This window comes from Cydia splendana, chromosome Z (assembly GCF_910591565.1).
Source record: "Cydia splendana chromosome Z, ilCydSple1.2, whole genome shotgun sequence".
Taxonomy (NCBI): domain Eukaryota; kingdom Metazoa; phylum Arthropoda; class Insecta; order Lepidoptera; family Tortricidae; genus Cydia; species Cydia splendana.
Window position 1 is genome coordinate 21080675 of NC_085987.1, and position 25761 is coordinate 21106435.

At 35.2% G+C, this 25761-nt stretch overlaps 1 protein-coding gene and 1 long non-coding RNA gene across 2 annotated transcripts in view; one reads left to right on the top strand and one right to left on the bottom strand.

Moving 5' to 3' along the window:
* The window catches only part of LOC134804934 (uncharacterized), a 401964-nt gene that overhangs the window by 249102 nt on the left and 127101 nt on the right, over positions 1-25761 (top strand). The gene's annotated exons all lie outside the window — the stretch shown is intronic.
* Positions 1-25761, bottom strand: part of LOC134804770 (acetylcholinesterase-like) — a 101917-nt gene that overhangs the window by 15122 nt on the left and 61034 nt on the right. The window contains exon 2 of the mRNA XM_063777993.1: positions 16943-17024. The gene's annotated coding sequence lies outside the window, so the exon portion shown is untranslated. The remainder of the gene's footprint in view (positions 1-16942; positions 17025-25761) is intronic.

Here is a 25761-nt window from a genome sequence, read left to right on the forward strand (position 1 = left end):
CTACATAGTACATATATAAGAAAGTCACTGTAGCTGTCTGTCCGCCCCTATGTACCTATGCTTAAATCTTCAAAATGACCCAACCAATTGATGCGGCTTTTTTTTAGTAGATGGAGTGATTCGAGAAGAAGGTTTTTAAGTATAATGAATGCATAATACAGTAGAGGAACCCGTGATTTTCCCGTGCGAAACCGGGGTGGGTCGCTAGTATAATATATTAGAAGAAATAGTTTAGTTTTCTGTGTTTTTGAAAAAATAAATGTAGGTATTTTTAATGACTAATAAAATAAATTTACATTTTACCACTAATGAAAGTATACAAATGTTTTGCGTATGATATTTATTCAAGAAACAATATAATGTGATAGTAAAAAAAAATGTTTTATTTTACCTGTAAAAACATTCTTCAAGCAATAGTACACATGTTGCATTGACAATAATAATTGCATTGATAATACCTACCTATTAGGTATTTATTATTAAATAATAAATTAACAAAAGGTAAGATGATTATGTTAAAATATTTTTCTGTCAAAAATTTAAACAATATGTCACATTTACTCGACATAAATATTATGTAACAACCCTAGTACCAGATTTCAATGAATCTGCAACACTGATAACGGGGTGTGTCTATCATTATAATTGTTTAAATGGGACGTAACGTTACACTTCGTCACCTGGCTTTATCCAGTAATGATATATATATACCGGATGGGGCCTATAACAGGAGCAAAAAATTAGACTGTGGACTGTAGTCCTCAGACTAACTAACATTCGTTCAGCGACTTTTAAAAATAACTTGTGGCTTTTAATTTTAGTACACTTTAATAGTTTATTCTAAGACGCAATGTATTGCGAATATTGTTATGTTTAAAGCGTGACAAGCAACGTCAATTACAAAGATGATGTCATTAATAAGTTAGTGATTAAAAGTGTCATCGTTTGATGAGTACATTATATGATTCAATTATTTGCTCGTGGTACAGGCCCCACACGGTATAAAGAGGTCGATTAATACAAAAATGCGTATACAAATTATGATGTCTCTTCATCTTTCTCGCTTCCTGTTCTGTAATAAGGAGTGGTCCGGAAAAAAGTAGCAGCATATTATGTGGATTTTTCATTTTATTTTGTAATCATTTGCAAGCAGTTCATTTCTATAGTGATCTGTAGATACTATTTTTTACAATTAAATACACTCGTATTTAATATAAAAGGGTGAATTAGAGTTTTCGCGTTTTATATTACATCTCATGACACTTTTTGAACAGTGTCTTTTGAAGGAAATTATAAGGTATTTCTCATACACATCGTTTTTTCTAAAAGTTTGATAAGGGAATTAATACATTATTAAATTATTTTTCGTTCTATATAAAACTGTTTTTATTTGACTTCACTTTGAGGTAGTTTCATGGAATTTCTACTTTTGTATATTTGCCAGTTGTACAGAGATTTGTCTTCCATAGAAAAACCTCTGTCATAGGTTAGATTGGAGAGACTTCCTAACTACCCAAGATAAATTCCAGTTTATTGGAATAGCTTATTCGTTAGATGATGTTCTTAAAAGCATAAAAAAAGTTATGAAACTGTAACTTCATTTGTGGCATTGTAGAAAACGGCCAACAAATATTATCAAATTATACTGTTCAAAAAGTTACAAGTAAGTACATTGCAATAAAAAAGAGAATACTCAAACAATCTCATATTTATCGCTAATATTTTATTTTATACTTTTATTTTATAGTATATGAACTAAATTACAAAAAAAAATAAACTGCTTCATAATTATCAAAAAATATATACCATATAATTCACAGCTACTTTTTTACTGGACCCCTCCTTATGATTTAAGCATGAGGCGATTATCCACTAGATTAATCGACAAATAAAAAAAAATTGTACATCACGTAACAAAATAATATGTTTCAAAGATTTCGAAAAATGGAATGCGGGATTTTCATACTGAACTTTTGGCTATCTAGAGTAGTGTCAAGCTTTGAAAGTGAAGTAATAAACTAAAAATAGTTTTGTGTTTCTTTATTACAACTTAAAAACTAGTAGGTACTTAGAAAAACCTCAAAGAACCCTTCAATAATAATTATCAATTTAAATAATATTCTGTTCTCGGGAATGGATAGATTTCGAGTAAATCGTATTCTTTATTAAGGGTACCCCAAAGATAAAAATGTAATGGGGTAAGATCGGAAGAAATCGGAGGTCAAAGTATTGTTGGAGAGCCCCGACCAATCCATCGATCTGAAAACTCGCGGTCTAGATAATTCCTAACAATAAGACCGTAGTGTGGGGGTCCTCCATCATGTTGGTACCACATAGACCGTCGAGTTTCCAGATCGATGTCTTCTAGGAGAACATTCAAATCATCACGCAAAAAAAATGTATAAAGTTCCGAATTTAACCTAGCTGGAAACTCTACGGGTCCTATCAATTGGTCGCCAATAATGCCTGCCCACATGTTGACCGAAAATTGGTGCTGGTGTGAGAATTCCCAGGCTTTATGCGGATTTTCGTCCATCCAGTTATGGAAATTATGGGAATTAAAGATTCCCGTCCTTGTAAACTGAGCTTCATCAGTCCATAAAAAATTTCTACCAAAATTTGCGTTAATTCGTTGACAATACACAACCCTAGAAAACCCATCGTTCTCTATGAGCCCCTGAACCTTCCTATAGTGGAAAGGTGATACCTATTCCAACACCTACAAACAGCTTTACTGTCAATGCCGCAAATATGTAGTGCCTACGAGTCAAGTGGACAGGGTAGAATCTTCGGTGATCAGATTAAACATTCTGTTTTTTGTCTCTGCGTTCATTCTTACAGCTCGCTCGGAGTTATGCGGTCGAAACAAATTCCCAAAAGTGGTATGTTTGGGCACAGGTCGATTAGGAAACTTTTGTCGGTACTCTTCAACAGCCTTCAAGATGTTACCATTGCACAAACCATAACAGAAAATTATTTCTCCTACGTTATGAGACGTAAATGTACGTAGCGTTTTTCTGGGAGCAAATTATGTTTTTGTCGTTTGAAACAACGATATTTAGGGACCGATATACGACGTTTTCGATTTACTTAGACCTCACTTTGTGCAAAGCCTTTGTTCAATAAATGTTTAATAATTGCATTAAATTACACATAAATTTGCTCACGACGAAGCCTTGTACCGACTCCTCATGGCATTATATTTTTAAATTGCTGTTATTCTCTACAAATCGACACTTAAAGTAACTATCAAAAAATCAAAATATGGAGTTCCGTTTGAGAAAGACGCAATACAAATTTGTTTTTGACAGTAATTGAATTATTGTGTGATTTTGAAAGCTGGATAATTCAACTACCAAATTATTATCTACTTATATTTTTACTCACAAAGACAACACAGAAATTCAATCTTAAATGTAAACTTTCGTACAATGTCCGTACATTGACGACATCACTCAAAATTCTTCTTTGACTCACGTGTTTTTGAACCAACATGAAACATGGTGTACAGTGATATAGAACGCCTTACTGCTCTATTGTTTTTTCGGGTCCTTTTTTCTTTTTGTGAGTAGGTAGTTATGCCGCAACTTTTTTTTAGCACATTTGATTGGCTTGTACCAATATTTTTGGATACATCTCGTCTCGACTCGAGACTCTCGAGTAGATGGATTCTAATTATATGTGTAAGCTGTTAAGGAAATAACAGCTTACACACTTTTGATTCTAATTTTCTGTTCCGTTTTCTTGAAGGCTGATCTCGCAGTTTTCTATCATAAGTTCCACCTTGCCTTAACGTTTTAGGGTCATTTACATTGTTTTTCGACTGGTGTTGCAAGCGCCGAAGTAGATACATTGCAATTTAAAGAAAATTTGTGGAAAATTTACTCCCCAAAGCTTTTTTCTTTCGACTATATCTTGATAAAAAACAAAGTAATGTTTTTTTCAATCATAAACAGTAAAAAATGTATATTTAATATTCGCCACAGATAAAACAAAAAGATCGCGTACCAAAAAAACATTACATTAAAAATGTTGACGACAATTTTATTAGAAAACAAAATAGAATAGAAAAGAATGTAAATATTGGTTTTGCGCCATATAAACTAACTTGATGTGAACTCACGGATGAGCGGCGCCGCTTGGTGAGTGAAAATTCAATATATGTTTTCAGTTAAAATAAACTAGGGCACATACATAACATGCCTACATTCGATAGGTCTTTAAAAACAACTTTAAGGTTACTAAACACGTTTACTGATTGAGTATCGCTTAGAAAGTTCCAATAAAGTTTAACTTTTGAACCGTATACAAAAATAAAATAAAAACTATCTGGTTATTCTGTACTAGAGGTACCTACTTAATTTAAAAGTTTTTATTAAGTTATTTAACAAAATATAGTAAAATAATATTTACAACAAATGAAATACGAAGGTACGCCCTTTTATGACTTTTTCATATCGTATGAAGGTACGGAACCCTCCATTATGCGTGCCCCGACACGCACTTGGCCGGTTTTTTAAACAGGCGGCAAATCACTCTTTGTCCACGGAAATATAAAGAATCTGTTTTAATTCGTGGACGCACACTATCGTGACTTCAACTTTTGAAAGGGACATATTTAGATGGGAATGTGACAATTTGTCTTGCATTTTCCGTAATAAGGAAAAGTAACGAAAAGTCGTTCTGCGTCCTCAACAAGAGAAAAAAATAGTTTTCAGTAAACATCATCGTATTTGGTTTCATTTATAAACAACTTTAAGTATTTGTTATTTTGACAAGTAATGATACATTATACATTACATAGTGTGAATGATACTTGTAGTTTATGGGCCTCCTGCAGCATAATGAAAGGCATTAAAATATGAGTGTGGGTTTACTAGCTTCGCTCGTTTCATGTAGGTACAGTTACTTACACTGTTTTACCTACACACACATTATAAGCTATCTATGATGTGTTCAGAAACGGCATGTTACGACCGGCATTGCAGCCTCGTTGCTCTGTCACGGATTTTAGGTATATTATTGTTTAGTAATGTCGGACCGAACCTGATTACATTGCAACTGACCAGTGAAAGACAGGTCTGGTAGGTAACATTAACATTTGTTAATGTTACTAGAGCTGTCTTTATTAATTAAACTTAATTAGGTGACTACATGTTTCGACGTCAACAGAGGGGCTACCGCGAAAACCGAAATTCGCAAATTGCGGGGATCTTACTCTTTTACTCCAATGAAGGCGTAATTAGAGTGACAGAGAAAAATGCCCGCAATTGACGATTTTCGGTATTGGCGGTAGCCCTACTGTGCAGATAACAGAGAAGTCTAAATTCACACGAAAGTGCCTAATTATTCTTATTTAGGTCTGTGGGTACTTCACCATCCTATAAATAAATATTTTTTGGGGATGGGGATAATCTTACACAGATCACACAAAACTCGTATTATGGGTACTATGCGACGATTTACCTTCTTATATAGATAAATGCATACTCAGGTACCTACGAGTATATACATAGATAACATCCATTACTCAGGAACAAAATGAGCAAATATTCGTGATAAACACACAAATAAATGCCCTTACTTCGGAATTCGAACCCGGAACCTCCTGCTTCGTAGGCAGGCTCACTACCGGGCTAGGAGGCCGTTCGAACATGTTATATTAAATGATAGCCGCAATTATACTAAAATGCCACTTCTCTGCGAGTTTTTGGCATCATCCTGAAATGGAACTAGATAAGGTTGCCAAATGATATGATATTCGGATGCCAAAAGTAGCGCCTGACTCGCCTTGTTTTACCTTTCGGACCAAGCTAACTCTAAGTGTGGGAATGTCATCATAAATATTAAATTTCTCGGAAGATTTGACATTCACAATGACTCTTCCACACTTTGTTCTGTCAAAAAAGGTTACCTTAGGCGGACTAACGATCTCGTATTTTATAGTAATAGTGACAAGGTATGTTTCGCAACAAGGTCACCAAGCTTATCTACCTACACGTATTTTTAGGATTCCGTAGTCAAGGAACCCTTATAGTTACGCCATGTCCGGCTTTGCTCGGTGGTCGTTAGAGCTAAAAGCTGCAATTTGGCACAAAAAAAATGTAGGGTTACCTCCCCTATACGTAAAGTGGGGATGTAATTTTTTTCGCTTCAACCCTATTGTGTGGGGTATCGTTGGAAAGATCTTTCAAAACGAATAAGGGTTTTCAACAATCATTATTTGTTAAATTAATATTTTCGGAAATAACCGCTCGGAAAGAAAAAAATGATGTCCCCCCCCCCTCTAACTTTTATACGTTGGGTGAAAAAATACAAAAAAAACCGTAGAAATAGAACTTAACAAAGACATTAAATGAAAACAATAGCGAACATGAACATTTTTGAGTTATCGTAATAAGTCTCCCCTTCATAGTATAAAGACGTACAGCCACACTAAAAAAACCTTATTACGACATTAAATGGGTTTTTAAAGTTATTTGGCATTATTCTTATAAATAAAGTAAAATATAAGATCAAATTTCTTATTTTACTGATCTAATTGTTATTTAATATTTAAGTTTTCTGTATGAGTAATGCCGTTGACTATAATTGGGCAGTTTTAGAACGAAAAACTAAAAAAATTAAAAGTAAGCGCCAAACGTCGCTGATAATCATATTTTAATGAACAAATTACTCAAAAATTACCGCAGTTTGATAAAATATGTATTTTTATAAATACTGGAATCTAAACATTTTTCGCTATGGGTTCTTTATCTCCAGACTTACAAAGTCTCCGATTGCAAGTAACTCCTACAAATTATGCAAATTTGCATTGTTTTATTTGGTTTCCTCGCTGTCGATATGAAAAATAGAGTGAGTGAGTTTAACTCGGGTGAAAGGTCTATTTCATCCCTTGGTTAACAATGTACTAGAGTCAGATCAAGATATGTAACTGTGCAACGATTTTTATAGCAGACTTGCAAGTGTAATTTTAAACGTCTAACTTCTATGAAATTATTACGTTTTAATAACACTTGCACGTCTGTGCTATAAAAATCGCTGCAGAGTTATTGTGGTCCGACTATATTATATATACTAATAGCTCCCGTTTAGCCTTTTGTGACTTGTGACGTGACGGAAGGGTAACTACGGAACCCTATTACACTGAACATGGCCATGTCGGGCCAGTTTTATTTATTTGTATTTAATTTTCAATCATGATGTAGCGGCATCGGCAGGGTTGCTTCAGGTTCATTTTGGATGGAAGGAATTGGATTGTTAGTTTTTTAAATCCAAAAAAATATTAGCTATTTTATTGTTTTTTCTTTGGGCAAACAATAAAATAAGTAAATACTTTTTGCGGTACCTGCTAATACTTTCCAATATTAATATCCATTAAAAAATATTTTTTGTATACCTACGTATATTTATATTTTGTATAATTTCATTTAGCACACTGAGCAAAAACAAAAAGTACCCTTAAAAGCATTGAGCATAAAATCAGATAAATCCGTCTTGGTGAAGTTTTATGGTAGGTACGTACCAAAAATCGAACGTCGTATTGATTTAAAAAAGTTAAAAAACCGAAATTGCCGTAGGTATTACGATACAGCCGAATCGCGTGCGCGAAGGTCACGAGTCTATGAAGATATAGCAGCCATTTGCATTTCAAAGACAGTCCTTGAAAGGTAGCAATGCGACAGCACGGTTTTTGATGCCGAGCTACCCTACACCTGCTGTGAAGCGATCGTACGATTAAGTGATTCACAAACTAGATTTTGTTAATTTGTGACTGAGAGCAATAGTTACAATTTATGAATAAATGTAAGTTTGTAGTACGAATGTAACAGCTATCTCGTCTCGGTATCAAATTAAGATAAAGTAACTGACTAAGATTAGAGTGTGACATGACAGATTGATGTGACTGAACAGTACAGTACAGTAGAACAATAAGTTCTTCAACCACAACACGCTGTAGACTCCTTCCCGTTATCGGATTGCAAAATAAGTGGCGCACCGAACTCCAAAAATATTTTCAGGAAAGCCACCTATGCTTTTAGATTTCAGTGGTCTTAGATGTAGAAACTTGGTAGCATGATGATTTTGGTAATTCAACAACCATTTGTAGTTACCATCTGATTGAAAATCAATCAAGTCTACTTAGCTTAACTTAGTCTTGAGTTGAAATCCCGTGAAATAGTTTGGTCACGATTCCTTTTCTTGGCAATGAAAGTTTCAATTCACACACTAAACACAATTTAAGTAATGTAAATTTCAATTGATTTTTTGAATATGAATTTCGTCTTTAATGCTATTATATCCTACAGTATTTTATCCCTACCGCCATGTCCGACAGATTTTGTGTCCGCCATGTCCGAGATGTCTTGTAAATTTTGTTCATGGTAGATATCTCGTATGATCAGGCCTCCATAATGTGAACCTGCTATTATCAGAAGAGCAAAATACTTTTTCGTCCATAAAAATAACGTCATCGAAGTTTTTATTCCTATAAGTAACTGCAAACTGGAGCCGTTGATCTATAGGTATGCCTTTGGGTAAGAGCTGGCTTCCGCTCAGGCACTCGGGTTTGCAAACCTTCTTTGAGACCTCTTCTTATTGTTCTACTTGTAACATTGGATATACCAGAAAACTGGGTGTTGTAGATGAATCGTTCCTCCCGTGCCTTTTCCATTATATTATTGACTTAAACTCTCGTTGTGGCCCCCTTGGACGCCCAAATGATACATGGTTGTCGAATTTGCCTTCCTGCTGCCACCTGTCCAACCATAAATAGACTCTATTTCTCTAAATAAATAAAAAATCTTTTATTAAGTCGTCATTTGATCAGTGTCTCTTTTTCCTGGTTTCATAGAGCACGCCGATGTATGGGAACCTTGCACTTTGTGACTATGCGCTGAAACTTGGCACAATTAATTCTTAGCTGATCTTGAGTAGTTTCAGACCGGGAGCCATCGAGAGCCATCGCGCATTTAGTGGGAGGAAGAGGGGGAAGTTCGACGCTGCTGCGCTTCAATTGAAGCAACATTTCTTTAAAACTATATATTATATTAGGGCATGTGATATATCATTTTCGGATAAATTAAGGATGGGGAATCGATTTTTAGAACAAAAACAATGCACTTTCCAACAAAATGAATACTAGAAAAGACTAAAAAACTTTTTTTTAATTACCTACCGATTTTTTTTAAGGTGGTTCGCCTAGGTTACTCAAAACTTAACTCTCGCTAGATGGCACCACTTTTGCAAAATTTCAGGTTTTATTTTTTTGTGAAATGGTCATGGTATTTGTATACTTAAAAGTATGTTTCGCGCACTCTTTAAATAAATATTGAATTATTAAAATAAACATTGAATACTTCATTGTGCAAAAACCACCTTTTTAATTCGACGGAGTGTTGCTGTCACGCTTTTTCCTACTATTACTCACACATGCAAACAGTGTTTCCGTGATCCTTGTAGTAGACAATTTCACACAACGTAAGTATGTTGCAATAGCGTAACGGTATGTTCGTGGAAATACGTGCAAGAGGATTGGGGTTCAAGACTGGTGCGAGTAGGTAATTTCTTTTTGTTTATTTTAGTCTTTTTGTGTTATCTTACCTTTAAACGAGCAATTATTATATATATATATATTTATTTATATATTTGGATGATATCAGAAACGGCTCTAACGATTTCAATGAAATTTGCTATAAGGGGTTGGATCTCTTAGCTAGGTCTGATCTGTGAGAAAACGCGCATTTTTTAGTTTTTATATGTTTTCTAAGCTTTGGTCGGTCTCCCAGATATTCAATCTCTTCTTCCTCGCGTGGGGTCCGCTTGGCATCTAATCCCAGATTTGGCATGGGCACTAGTTTTTACGAAAGCGACTGCCCTGACCTTCCAACCCAGAGAGTTAACTTATTGGGATTAGTCCAGTTTCCTCACATTGTTTTCTTTCACCGAAAAATAGGTATCGGTATATAAATAGGTTTCGGTAAATAGGTATCAAATGATATTTCGTACCAAATATCATTGGTACGAGCTGGGGTTAGAACCCGCGACCTCCGGATTGCAAGTCGCACGCGCTTTCCGCTAGGCCACCACCGCTCCCCCAGATATTCAGTATTAGTTGGTATTAGGGTATGTGCGGAAAGAGAAGAGTCGTAGAATGTATGGGCTCCCCTACATTTCAAGACTCTTCTCTTTCCGCACAGACTCTATCAATAAATTACTTTATCAACGTTTTAAAAAAAAATATTCAATACCTGATTTTCACAGCTTTTAGGGTTCCGTACCCAAAGGGTAAAACGGGACCCTATTACTAAGACTCCGCTGTCCGTCCGTCCGTCCGTCTGTATGTCACGTATCTCACGAACCGTGATAGCTAGACAGTTGAAATTTTCACAGATGATGTATTTCTGTTGCCGCTATAACAACAAATACTAAAAACAGAATAAAATAAAGATTAAAGTGGGGCTCCCATACAACAAACGTGATTTTTGACCGAAGTTAAGCAACGTCGGGCGGGGTCAGTACTTGGATGGGTGACCCTTTTTTATAGATAATGGTACGGAACCCTTCGTTTGCGAGTCCGACTCGCACTTGGCCGGTTTTACCTAAAATAAAATGAAAACATTTATTTAAGTATTTTTTTTATTTTGAATTCAAGTACAAGTACATTTTTTTCATATTTGTTATCCGTAGTAGTCCCTGTACCTGAAATAAATATAATATCATGAATCATGATAGGAAAAAATCTCTGATGTAATAGGAAGAAAGATGATGCAACAATATGGATTCTAATAATGTTATAATCGAGTTATAATTTACTTACCTGGTAGTAACTGTAATTGTGTTCTTCATTCATGGACAAAAATTCCATTATTTTCAACCACAGGAAATATTATACATTTCTTTTTTATTGCAGTGAGGATGTCCTGATTGTAAAAATCAAAGAGATTAGGTAGAGTACAATTTCTAATTCTCTTTGTAAAAAATAAACGAATACGCGTAGTCATTAGCTTTTTGAAAATAAGAAAAATTAAATAAACATATAAAAAAAAACAATACGAAATTTAGGTGTAAAAAAATTACAAAAAGTTATATCCCAGCATACAATGCTGGGGATCGAACCGGGAACTTTCCGATTGAAAGCAAAAAAGCGACTGTTTGCAAAACACGCCATGATAGTTCTTAGCTAAGCTGACGAATTTCGGGTACTTATTCTCGCTTCAGTCAATTAAGTACCTGTCACACTGACTTAATATTAGAAATAGACACACAGAGCGGAACAAAAACGTCAACAAAATGTGGGTCAGAATGACATTAGCGGAAAATTTGCATTGATGATAAAAACGCTTACGTAAATTTTGAGTCAAGATAAATATTTTGTACGGAAAAGAACTTACTGTCGTAAGCATTAAGTGTCAAATTTGTAAACATTAGTACCAACACTGTTAAAACTTTTAAGTCCGATGGCACTAAACGTAACGTCACCATTGTATTTACGTCAAACAACGTCAAACGAGAATAATAAACGAATAGAGTCCCTTTGGTACATTTTAATAGGTATTACTGTACAGAAAAATCAAAGTAATAAATGAAACAAATTTAATTTGATCGGGAGTTCAAATAAAATTAATTCATGGTAACAACCCTTGTAAGTTATCATAAAACAAATTTATTTTTAATAAGTAAGCATTCGTCTTTAAATACTATTTTCCTTGAAATAAATTCAACTTATTAAATAACTGTGTATTTTAGATCTACATAATAATCTTCGCGCTTTAGTTCTTTGCAATATAGTGCACGGGGACATTTAGGTCGCTACTGGTACTGATTGGTTATGGTCTTTATCAAAAAATCCTGTGGTTGTCACTGTGTTCAGACAGGTTTAGCATTTACAGTTAGTCGATGACCTTATTGGTCGTGTATATGTCGGAAACAAGGAAATGCGCCGAACACACAAGTGCCGTTTTGCCTTTGTTTAAAACTGCGTCACCCCTATCTCTTGCTATAATAGCAGTCCACTCTGCACGTCGCATAGGTTTTCTTGGAAATCTTGAATTTAAACATAATATTATATGTTACGAATTCCATATAAAAATAAAAAAGTATTAACCTCACATCGACTCATTAGATTTTTGTTCCTACACATCCCTTCTTTGGTACTAACAAAATAATTTATTCAAAACCATGAAATTACCACCAGATTACATAAATTATGTAATGCTATCCAAAGCACTAACCGAAAGAAATACATTCCATGCTTTTTCCTTGTTTTATCATTGTTATTTTTGCATATTTTTACGACATTGTTGACAACTTCACATTTGAGCGGTCCATACAAGACTAAACGAAAAAGTAACGCGTGATCTGTTTTAACGTTACTTTTGCGGGGCCATTTTTTGCGGCTGATTGGGTATCCAGTTCTTATTCTATATCAATGACCTGTCAACAAAATTGCACTAAACATGACGGCACTCCAAATTCGCGCCGTGGTCAGCCCGGCAACGTCGGAAATAGTATGGCAACGTCGCAAATGTATCTGTACACGACATTTGTGACACACACATACGTAAAATTGATGAAAATTTAACTATGATTATTGCATGATTTCTGTATGAAACATTGTTTTCCTATTAATTTCGCGCAAACGAATATTCGAAAGTAGATAAATGCGGAAATATTTATGTACTAATAGTGTGTAGTGACTTAATGCAATGCGATTGAATTTTGTATGAAAATCGAACCACCTTAAAGTACTTATAACAGAAACCTCAAAACAAAAAGTATGGTCGTTTTCCATTTTTAGTTTTTCTTACGAGTAATGCATCATTTTGCAAGACCCGTTCCTGTCTGGCCATCAACAAACAAAAGGTAACATAGGTACATACCAAATAAAAATACGGTCGAATTGATATGATAACCTCCACCTTTTTTTTGAAGTCGGTTAATAAGTATGTACCTGATGGCCTGTTTCAACACTTCCCCTACATCAGGGCAGGCTTAAGTACTTATCATTCTCAACAAGGTGCGTGCTCTGAGGAAGCATTACTTGGGTAAAGCTTTTGCTCTTTGGATGGCACGTAGAGGACATCTACCTTCTTCTCGTGGTGCAGTTCTTGTACGAACTTATACCGTGTGTCTAAGTCATCGGTTACACGCTAATTCTGGCGTCAGTTCAGTCCATCAGTCTGGTCAGACTGACGGGAGAATTATCGTGTAACACGCGGACTGATGGACTGATGGTCTGGACTGATGAAAATTTAAATTTTTTGATAAATTTCATCGGTCCGTTTTGAATGACAGAAAACTGATAGGAGGCTGATCGTGTAACCTCTTTGTGTCATTCTCGCGTCAGTCACCGTCCATGCAACAATGGAAGAGGACGCGTTGGAAGACTCGCCGCTGCAATATAATAACTGATCGTAGCAGGCTTCTTTCATCCGATAGTCATTTTCAAAATCTTCGTCTTCCTTCCGTACTCGTATTTCATTCATTAAATTTAGATGCGTGTAATAATCTCTTCTTTGTAGCCAGCTTCTCATCCACCGTTTTCTTTTTATACGTTTTTTAACAGTAAAGCGACAATTATCATAGCACAGGCCTTTTTTTTTCTTTATAATAATATCCATATTAGACTACAAGACTAAATGACTGTTGCGTTCTGTGTCCAAACGGCGACTGTGTCGTAATTTTATCAGTCTGTTGTCAGTCGGGACTGATCGTCTAACCGTGTCCATTTTCCATCATTCTGGTATCAGTCAAAACTCGAATGAACTGATGGACTGAACTGACGCCAGAATTAGCGTGTAACCGATGTCTATGATATGCTTAGTCTTGAAATGGAACACAGGGTTTTTGACTAGCTTGATTGCACTTTGGTTGTCCACAAACAACATGGCCATTTTCAACAATATTATCTCCGGTTGTTCTCATCTTGCAAACGGCGGGTGCTTGCCGCGAGACATAATCTCGTAGCCAGGACTATTCACCTGTAGGTTACTTGTTCTCCTATACGATCTTGTGTATCGGGAAGTATTTTCCTGTGCCAGTTCTCGAAAATGGTCGTGCCACGCTCTATTGTGTCTATTTACCATCACTGACAAAGACTATTGTAACCAATAAGCCTGACTTCGTGCTGATAGATCGATCGCAGCGCCGGGCCGTGCTCTTCTACGTCACCATCCCCTATGACGAGAATCTTGTGAAAGCCGAGAAGGACAAGTCCAGTAGCTAGTAGGCTTGGCTCACTAGATAACGCTATGTAGGATGTTTATTCGACGGTCATTGTCCCGATAGTTGTTATAGTGTAGAGTCTCGACCAACACCTTGAGAAACTCTCGCTGGGTGGCTGGGTCAAAGGTCACATGCAGAAGCGGTAGTCTTCTCTCAGCGGCCATGACCGCCGGTAGATTGGGCCTTGCCCCTTGCCTCGTTGCTGGCGGCACCCTAGGCTAGGTTGTTTATAAGTATTTTATATCGTGTATACGACTATTTGTATTTTATTTTAATATTCATATTATAAAAGAACCTTACAATTTCAGGCAACAAAATCAAAAATTACCTTGAAAAATATTATTAGCGCAGTCCAGTCCATACACAATACAAATCTCCGTAGTCCATAAGCAGTAATATCTTCTTATTCTTCATTGAACACAAACGAAACAAAATATCTATTCACTGTTAAGTTTTAAGTTTAACTTAAACGAAGGGAAGAATACGTTACAAAAACCCCATCGGCCATAATATAAATGATAACCCATTTTGTGATGAGGCGCATTAGCTAGTTTTAGAATCGTTTAGCAAGAAATCGCGCTACGGATCACAATTTTTTTTTTATAGGTAATATAAAACTAAGTGCAGGTAGGTGAAATGATCAACACCGTCATAATTCGTTGGCATGCCCCATCCTTATCAAAAATACTATAAAGTCACCGCACGCTTGTCTACGTGCCGCCACATACAAAAGACTTAATTATAATTTCCTCTACTCATTCGGCTCCACCGCGCTCCTAGTTAAAAAGCATCGCATGTGGAAATAGGATTTTTTATGTCACACGTCACACTAAATACTAAACTTTTACTTCATTATTTTTGTTTATAAGTTAGGACCATACATCGGGGTTTTCGGTGCGGGAATGTTTTACACTAGCCAAATAACAGGTAAAAACTGTAAAAAACGATACTATTAATTTAACATTTCTAATCACATTTGGACCTTACTACCTACGTTTAATTCATAGTTTGGTAATTATTTTACAATAAACAAAGTTATAAATACACAAAATCATTCCCGCACCGAAAATCCCGATGTATGGTTAGGACCACTGTCCACGTAGTCTTCATTTGACGAATGGTTTACATGCGAACCGCCAATGATAATATATGTATTTTTAATTATTATAACGGGTAGGAGCTTCCAAAATATAATGTCCATTTTTTATTCGCTCCAAATTCATTATTATGTATAATACTTAATTAGAAAAAAAAAGGGAACAAAGGGGCACGGTTAATACGTACAGTCAGTTGGTGAGAAGGTTAACCTCCTCTGCAAATATTTTTTTATGCAGTCGGGTCAGTTAGCTGTAGTAGTCTGTAGCTTAATGTAGATACATCAAATTAATCAAATACTTATTCTAAAAATGCTCCTGGCTACGACACACTTTTCTGTTCAATAACATAAAGTTTATCCCCGAAAAAAAAGGTCTTATTAATTTTCACAAAATCTTACAGAAATGATTAAAACCAACTGTTTTATTACAAATGTATTAGAAATTAAGTAAACAAATGCTTACGCATGTTTTCAGTATTATTAGACTTTATTTATACAGAAATCTCGTGATTTCCTTTTGATACCTGCCATAAGATTTTGTACATCCGAATCCGTTATTAATTTTGAAGCGTTATTCCATTTCCGCTTGAAGTTTTCAACTGATGTGGCGCTAGTTTTAAGATTTAAGAGCTTCTGCTTCATACGAGCTCAATATTTTTAATGGGTTGTAATTCCGGACAGTTACGAGGATTATTCAGGTGTTTTTCCAAAAATTCAATATTGTTGGCTTTGTACCGTTCTCGTTCTATCGCTTTCTTTGAATAATGGCACGTAGCCAAATCAGGCATAAACAAATCGGGAGTCTGTGGCGTTTTATGAACGGCAACAACCGTTTTTTTTAAACACTCATTAAGGTTATATATCGCGATTTATTGAAGAAGTTAATTGACTACCAATATTTGGCAGCATCAAAGTTATTCAGGAAGGCTTGCCCCATAAATTGAAACTTCTCTGATTATTTTTTTTCATTTCACAGAAAATCAGACCAAACAGAAAGTAAGCCTTTATTAGCAATAACTTGCCGTCGAATGCCAGCCCCTCTTCCCTCTCGTTCTTGTCTCTTTAGGCTATTCGGCAGATAAAGATCCCACAAGATCAATTGTCTTCGCATTTACTTTTTGTACTACATAGCTGGACAACATGAGGCCTGAGATCTGCTGAGTAATACTCTTGAAAAATTTTGGAGTTCTTTGGCCGAATCGTGTGTACAAGCGCAGCACCATCAAAGATTATTCCATCAAATTTAATGGGTACGTTTTCTGTTTGTATTAGAGATTCTAGTTTCTCAGCTAGATCAGCCTTAAGGCTAAGAGTATGCTGAGACGCAATACCGACAATAAAGTGAAGGGTAGGTAGACAATTGTGGTGGGTCGAACTGGGCGTTTTAGGAGGCATATAAAATATTAGTGTGATACCTACTAATGGTCTGATTGAGTTGGAAATCGTACGAGTACAAAACGAGGGTCAATTAATGGACAAAGTTCGCCCACTTTGATTTTACAGTTACATTTACATTTTACAGTTACGTCGATTTACAGTACTTGATGTTCTTTTTTACATCGAGGTAGTAAGTAGGAAGTACCTAAGCTTCCTTAAAAAGTGCATATTAAAATGTCGTACCTGTTACCTGGCACTAACTGCAGAACGTCATGGCCGGCGGGGGTGCGCGTGGTCCACCACTTCACATACTTTCGCAGAATGCCTGCGGAAGACATTACATTACGTAAAATATCTGATTATGGCGTTATTCATAAATCTAACGAGCCTTTGACAATCTTTTGTCCCTATGGGCCGGTATAGACGGACTGCAACCCGACCACAACTTGTATGGGAACTGTACGCCGACTGTTGCAGTTGGCGAGCAATTCCCATACAAATTGCAGTCCAGTTGCAGTCCGTCTGTACCGGCCCTATATGTCAATTTATCGGATATGGTATATAAACCTAGTATAAAAGCATTTGAGAAACTGAGCGACGTAGATTGAGATCATGCCAGTCTGCGCATAATCTGTAAAATTCCGAATTACCTATAGTTCCAGTTCTAGTTATGGTTTTGGAATGCAACAAATATTTCAAAAGTAAAGATGTAATATTATAATAATTCCTACCGAACCTTCTCGTGTAAAGCAAAACAGCGCCATCTGTTGTATATGTCGTCTATTGTGTAAAGTAAACTAAGTGGCCGATGGCCAAATACATATATTAAAGTAGACTGCACTTTCGACTCCAAAAACGTGGCTAGCAAAATAGCTCAAGGGAGACCTTAGTCCCTTTCTTTCCGACAATGCAGTGGCAATAGGGAATATTAGGCAAAGCTCTGCGTAGGTGGCACCTTTGTGGCACATACAGTAAACAAACCACATTGACACATGGCCTACCGCGAAACAAGAAAATCGAAATTGCGTTACCTAATCTCTCTATCACTCTTGCATATTCGAGCGATAAAGAGGCAGATAACTATATTTCGATTTTCGCGTTTACCGGTAGGCCCTTGTTAACAAACCGCCTTGATGCATCAATGTCATATTTTATTGTCTGTGAAAACTTGTCAAAAAACAGTTTAAGGCACAGTATGTATAAGTTAGTCTATGAATTTACTGAGTCGGTAGTGCTGCACTCTGGCGGCAGAACATTGCAGTAATATCTCCTATTAAAGCCTGGCAAGTTCCTTTTTGCCCTTGGCCACGTTGCGGATTTTCAATGGAACTAATTTATTTCAATGGCAATGATTTCTTTTGACAACAGACGTTGGAAGTCATTGAATGTCACCGATGTAAACATATCGAAAATAATTGTATATATTTCAAGATAATAATCGATTTTGAAATCAAAATGCCCAAAAAAATTCACCCCGATGCAAAAATAATAATTTTAAACACATTTAAATACTTGCGGCAGAAAAAGGACGAAGGATTCAACAGCATTCCATTAAACAATGTTTTGAAATTAGTTGCTGACATGACGGGTACTGATATTCATAGTGCGGTTGTAATGAACTGGTTAGTTTATTGGTACTAAATATGTATATTAATTATTAAATTATTATTTTTTTCTCATTCAAGGCGTCTGTAGTACTACAATCAAAAATATGCACAAAAAGAATGAGACTTTGCCGCCATTGCCACCGATACCAAAAAAAAGAATACAAATAGACGACTTCGACAAATGTGCCATTAGGCACAAAATTCATGAATTCTATGCTGTGCGAAAGCAAGTACCAACTCTCAAAACTCTGCTTACCGAATTAAAAAAAGATATAGGTTTTACCGGTAGTAGGGAGTATTTGCGATTGCTATTGCACAGTATGGGGTTCAAATATAAAAAGTGCAGAAACCAACGGTCCATATTGAAGGAGCGTTCGGATATTGTAGTTTGGCGGGAAAGTTATTTAGACGAAATAAAAGAAGCGAGGGACAAAAATATGCCTCTTGTTTATTTAGATGAGACTTACATCCATACTTCTCTTAACCATGCAAAATGTTGGCAGAGTGAAAATGAACCCGGTGTGTCGAAATTCGTTTCAACCGGCAAACGATATATTATCGTTCATGCTGGTGGACCATCGGGATTTGTTCCTAATGCACTCTTAATATATAATGATAAAGAAAAAAAAGCCGATTATCATGACTCCATGAACAGAAACAATTTTAAGAAATGGGTTTTGCAGAAATTAATTCCCAATCTCAGTGAACCCACGTGTGTTATAATGGATAATGCCCGGTACCATTCTTTCCAAATTAAGAAAGCTCCAACATCAAACGATAGAAAACACATCATTGCTGAGTGGCTGCGTTTAAATAACATCTCATTTCCACAAAACGCATCTAAAGATAAATTGGTCACAATTTTGAGACGTCATAAACCGGAACCAGTATACGAAATAGATACGATTCTCTCAAATCATGGTCACAAAGTGATAAGGTTACCGCCCTATCAGTGTGATTTAAATCCTATTGAGATGATTTGGGGCATCGTGAAGGCAAAAGTGGCAACTAAAAATGTTTCCATCACAAATGATGCCTTCCTAAAGCTCGTTGAAGATAGTTTTCAGGTATTTACATTTACAAATGTTTAGAATTTTATTGAATAGTTAAAAATATAACTAACTTAACACTTTGTTATTATTTAGGAAGTCCCTATAGAAAATTGGAGAAAATGCTGCGACCACGTAAAAAAAATAGAAGACGGATATAGTACAAAAGGTCCTATAATCGAATCACAGACAGAAAGATTTATAATCGAGGTTGGTGGTCCCGAAAGTGACTCATCAACTGATGAATCAAATGAAGATTCATCGGAGCCAGAATCTGATAAATATATGGATGTCGAATATTTAGAATCAGATTTTAACGGATAGGTTAGTTCATATTTAATTATCAATTAAACATGCTCTTTCGATTACCTGAAAACATAGTTTCACAATCTACAATTACATAGGTATTTGTATATCTCACTCGCTCTTGCACGATGCCAATACACACTGTCCCGACTATTCGTGACGTAGACGTAGTATTGCTATATGTAAGCTGTTTGTAGCGACACTATATCAGGGTCAAAAAGGAACTTGCCAGGCTTTAAATGAATGTTTAGTTTAATGTTGTTGTAGAATGCTACTATTTTTATTAATATTAATGTCATTATTATACCGTGATTATACCTAAGAATATTAAGAAGCAATAAGTGGGAGTTAAAAACATTAAAATGTAACATACAGGGTGATTCAAGAGACGTTAGCAGGACTAACACTGCGTATTTCGTCAATTATAAGCAACTGTTTCGTATCAGTATTAGCATAAAGTAATAAGTAAAGAAAGAGAAGGAACTCCATAGTCACACTCACATGTTTGACTAACCAAAGCATAGATGGCATTACTATACACTCAAGAAAAATAATATTGATGAATTCGCCACATTGTTTCACTTAAATAACCCAATTCGTAATATTTATAAATATGAAACTCAACCGTACAAAATTATCACTTTATAACACCTAAAATTGAAAAATCATTTAAGGCAATTTTTACGAGTCGGCTACTTGAATCGGCTCGAATTGATGGAACCTTTTTTTGTAAGTTAAATGACTAAATAACGAACGTCGTATTCCGGTAGATGGCGCGTGCGCAAGGTGCACACCAGTGCGTGCCAGTGTATGCTAAACAAAGTTGCCATATTGACGAAAAAAAAGAGAAACCTAAAATTTATATACAGGAACGGATTCCGATTAAAAATAAATATTGCCAAAAAAAACTACATTTTTATACTTCAAACTTCTTTTTTACAGTTTCCAAAACACATACAACATACAATAAATGACTTGACACCGTTTATCCACGCTTGAAAATCACAACGGCGACAATTAATTTTATGTGGATGGGATTGTTTAAATTTCTCAGCTTATGTTGCCTACATTACAAATTTCAAATCTGGAAAGTCTATTTGAACATTTCATTAGGTACTAGAGCCTGTGTGCAAAGAGAAGAGTCGTAGGGCTTTCGCATAGACTCTGCATAATTGATGAATTATAGTTATTTAAATCAACCATTACAGTATTTTGAACAAATTATTTAGCTCTACTCATTAATTATACAAAACTAGACTAGAACATGAACTAGACTATAGGAATATTTTTATTTATTTTTTGTTTCATTGAAATGGCAAAACTGACACTACACTAACTCGAATAATGAGTACACAATACAATGCAACGACAGGATGCGACGTTGTCTAGTCAGTGGTTTGGCGGTCATTGCGATTTGGCAATGCCGCGTGGTTCAGATACACACAAATTTATTATCAAGATTGTGTTCGCATAACGTTTCGTTTCAAATTCTTATTATGACCACGGTAAAATAAATTAAGTATATCTTAGCTAATATAAATAATAACAACGTATTAATGTATTTATAATAAAATCTTCTACAAAAAATATGCTTAGTTTTTAGGCTGTTGCTAGAATGGACGCATGTATTTAAATTACAAATTATGTTCACTAGGGAGCCAACTGCGTAAATAGAAACTGTACCAAGTACGGGTTGTAATTCTATTAAAACAGTACCCTACTTCGGGGTGTTGTTATAATGCTGCTTCTTAAAAAACGACTGGAAATTTTAGGCATGTATTTTAAAACTCAAACATTATAGTAGATTTATATTTAAAAAGTATTTTTGGACATTATTTTTTTATTTGATCCATTAACATGTGCAATTAAGAAGCAGAAACAATAATGACATGACAGATATATTTAGGGAGACTAAAAAAATCAATGACAACACTAAATATAAACTGTCAGAGGGCCTACCGCGAACCACGTTCGACGTGTTGCCTCTCTGTCGCTGTAAATTCGTACTTAAGTGTGACAGGGAGGCAACATGTCGTACGTGGGTCGCGGTAGGCCCTCAGGACAGGAACATGGCGTCGACGGCCGCCTACCGCGTAGCGTCTGTTTATAACATCATTATGAACTTTTTTAATTTCATGTGTTAAATTTAGTTCGGTTCGGTATTTGATATTATTCGAAATGTAGTTCACAATAGGTACTGAATTCCTGTGGATTCCTGAAGTACCATCAGAATTAAACTAAAGCAGGTCAAACAAACCTGAGGAGAGGGTGTCAACGGTTTGCCAATCAATGATGAATATTGCCTTCAAATGGATTAATAATATGCATCAGGTAAGTTTATTAAAGGTTATTTAATGTAAACTACTGAAACATTTTAACATATTCAACGCTCTATACATATAACTTTTTATTTTAACCTCTTGTCAATCCCGAACTAACGACCGTGAACACGGAACTAGGTATGTAAACTTGAGTGGAGCTTTGACATTATTTACCAATTATTTACTGTCGAAAATAATGAAGCAAATCACTCATGGCTGGTTTTACTTTAGTGAACGGAATTTATTGGTTATGTAATCTATTGGTTGCTCAGTTATTGGTAATAAAAGTATAATTATTCTGTAACTATAAGTTTTCCAGTTCTTAATTTCAAACCATGTAAGATAATCCTCAGTAACATTTTACTGAATCTATGTAAGTTGTTAATATAATCTAGTTTTACCAACAGAAAGGTCTTAATGTTAGGTTGTTTTAATTTTTTTGAAAAGTAACAATTTTAGAAAATACAGATGTAGTTATAAACACTCAAGTTATGGACTTTATTTTGAAAAAATAATGATTTTTATGATGAATGCTTGCTTTCCCTGCAAAAATGTAGTAAAAATCAGGGACCGTTACCGGTATCCGGTATAACTAATAATAAAATATCACATAGCATTCACAGTATTTTTTTTATAGTTTAGAATAGTATTTAGGTAAGGATAGTGATTGATAAGATAGCTAAATTAAATGCAAAAATATAGTGAATAGCATCAGGAATCAAAAATATACATAAACAACCGTGATACTGAAATTGAATACCCATTAATTTGTATGAAAAATATACTGGTATTCGGTCCCTGGTCAGAATTGTATCTTTAAGATGTTTTTGTATGCAACAAATTATTTTTTTGATTTCAGGTGCTCCCATTCTAGCTCCTATCACCCGAAAAGCGAACGATCGGAAATATGTTTTAAATTTAGAAGGAGAAACATGTCGTTAAACATCATACGCCTGCTAACCAATGGATAGAGTTACTACTGGTCAATGTATTATATCTGACTGAGCCGGAACGAGGCCAAGATGGATGCTCAAGACAGAAAAGCGTGGAAGGATGTTGTGGAGGCCCTACACACCTCCGGGTTGCCATTGAACAATCAACAACAACAATGTATTATATCTGAAAAAATGAAGTGACAAAGTATTATTTATATGGAATAAGAGGAGAAACATGAAATTGTCAATTCCTGCTTCAATGGATGCAGTTCGATGCAATGAAGAATTTTTAATTAGTTATTAATACCCATTAATAAATTTTATCCTTATTTCAATCCATGCTTTATTTTTGTCTACCCACCTTCATTATATTTGCTGAATTGCCACAACTGTGTTCTGTGTTCAATGTTAGTTGACAACAGGATCCTATTTGCTGTAACTATAATTTGTAATATGTGGCTTTCCATCACAGAAGGGTCCTTATGGTTCAAGTACAATAAGGTCCTTTCCATCTGAAATTCCAACTGAAATTCTGATAAAAAGGTCCTTATTGTACATGAACCATAAGGACCCTTCTCTGTTGGAAAGCTTCATATTTATACTCTGGTACACCAACATTGTCAATAGAAAAAGGTAGCAAATTTTAAAAATGTAGGCGTTTATTTACTGACAAGGGGGTTGTGTTTGTAGTTTAAAAAGTATTAATTGTAATTTAAAATTTTAATTTCTTGTAAGTGTGTTGGCGTAGGCTGTAAAAATATGAAATAAACAGAATAAGCCTAAATAAAGTTATACATGAAAAGCCATAGCGTTACGAGTAGGTATTCTAGTTTCTGACGTTAGCACCAAGAGGGGAGTTAAAAATTTTAAGTCAACGCATTCAAAACATAAGTTAGGTTGTGTCAAATATTTCATACAAAACCCAACTAAAGTAAGGGAGTTTTTTTCGAAACTAAAGTGAAGGAAAATGAGGTTGGTGTCCAGGGGACAACTGCAATTTTAAGTTTGTATCTCAATGATAGGTAAATATCTAGATTCTATTTATAATAAGTATTATTCGTTGCATCACTAAGAAAAATCTATAAATCAGGAACAACTAACATTAACTATTTGAGAGAAACATATTACATACCTATCGGTAAGTATATTCTAGGTCCAAGGACTTCTTGTTTTGATATGATATATGAGCACAAATTAACATAAGATTATTATTGCTTTCATTTCGGGAAAACATACTTTCGAGTATTGTAGGTATGTCTTTTGTATCTCATTGAGATACAAAATGCAATGTATAGTGGCAGATACCATGGTATAGTGGCAGATACCATGGTATCTGCCACTATACATTACACTGTAGAACAAACACTCTCACATAATAAATACATGGCGTTAAATACAAAGATATTTTTACTAATTATGTTTTTACATATAGGATGTTTTTGATTTTTTTATAATTTTTAATATGTAGGGGTTTCTTCAGAGACATTTATGGATGTAACAATGTTTACTTCATGAATTGTATGATACATTAAAAAAAAATATTTTTGATGAAAATTTTTCGGATAATGTAAAATAAAATAAAAAAAGTGCCACCGGAGCTGGGTCTCGAACCCGAGTACTCAGAATTGCAAGTCAAATACTCAAACCTCTCGACCAAAACTGAAGTGGCGCAGACGTCAAAATATTAAATCAATTCTTAGATATGGTTACTTGACGGTGTAATTCATTGCTACCTCACTAGATGTCACTATTATTTATTGATAACAACGCCATCTAAAAATAACGCGAAGACATTCGAGGTACCGGCGAAGATAACGCGATTTACGTAAGCCGTGTAGCAATGTACTGAGTTACTTTTCTTCGTTACTTCTTTATTCTATGGTATTAGTGAGGTTAACGTTAATTTTCTAGTCGTGTTGAAAAAAAAGTAATTAATTTATTTAGGACATGCATGGTCACCCTAAAATTAGAATACTAAACTACCGATATTCTGTCAAATTCAATGTCATCACTGTCATCACGGTCTGGTTACTTTTGAAAACTCGTATCTCACTCAAGTTTGACAGTTTATTTTCTTCGTAATCAAAATGCTGTCATTACGGTTAAAGAGGTTTTATGTTTATTAATTAGGTCCGGTAGGGTGACCATGATTGTAGAGAATTAAATTTGCCCTCACCAAAAAGTTAAAAAATAGTAAAAAGTGTGGTTGTTTCACCTAAATACGACGGTGATCGATCAATTATCAGTTACTGAGTGTACAGGACTAGTCCTGCTCACATCTCATGAATCACCCTGTATAGATAGTAAATACATTATTTTTTCATTACTTACAAATGATTAACAACAAAAGAAGCTTAATTTTTCCTGTATTTCAACATTTAGAAAGGGACTATTATTATTGATAAACTAGCACGGTAAAAGCTATAAAAATTACATTTATTTTAATAAATATGGTAGCAGAAGTCTTCCTCGAGCTATCTCTTTTAGCTATCTCTTTTTTGGAGGCGAGAGGGCAGTTGTGACCGTCATATTGAAACAAATGATCGCTTAACATTTGTTTAAAGCATGAAATTAATGCAATCTGAAATTATTTACCGATGATATGAAATCTTATAAGTATGTTTTTCCCATCACGGAACAATGGTGTTCCGGACCTTTGAGAGGCGTGCGCGGAGCCAAAGCCAACACGTAGATTCCCTTTTGACATTTTAACGAAATGTATGGGGTAGGTACAGTCACACCTCGGACACTGGCGATCAAATGTATGAAACAAATTCGTTCCTACGCACACAGTCTAAGCTTGTGTGAGTGAGATAAGACGTGCTAGGGTTCCCGCCATTTTGT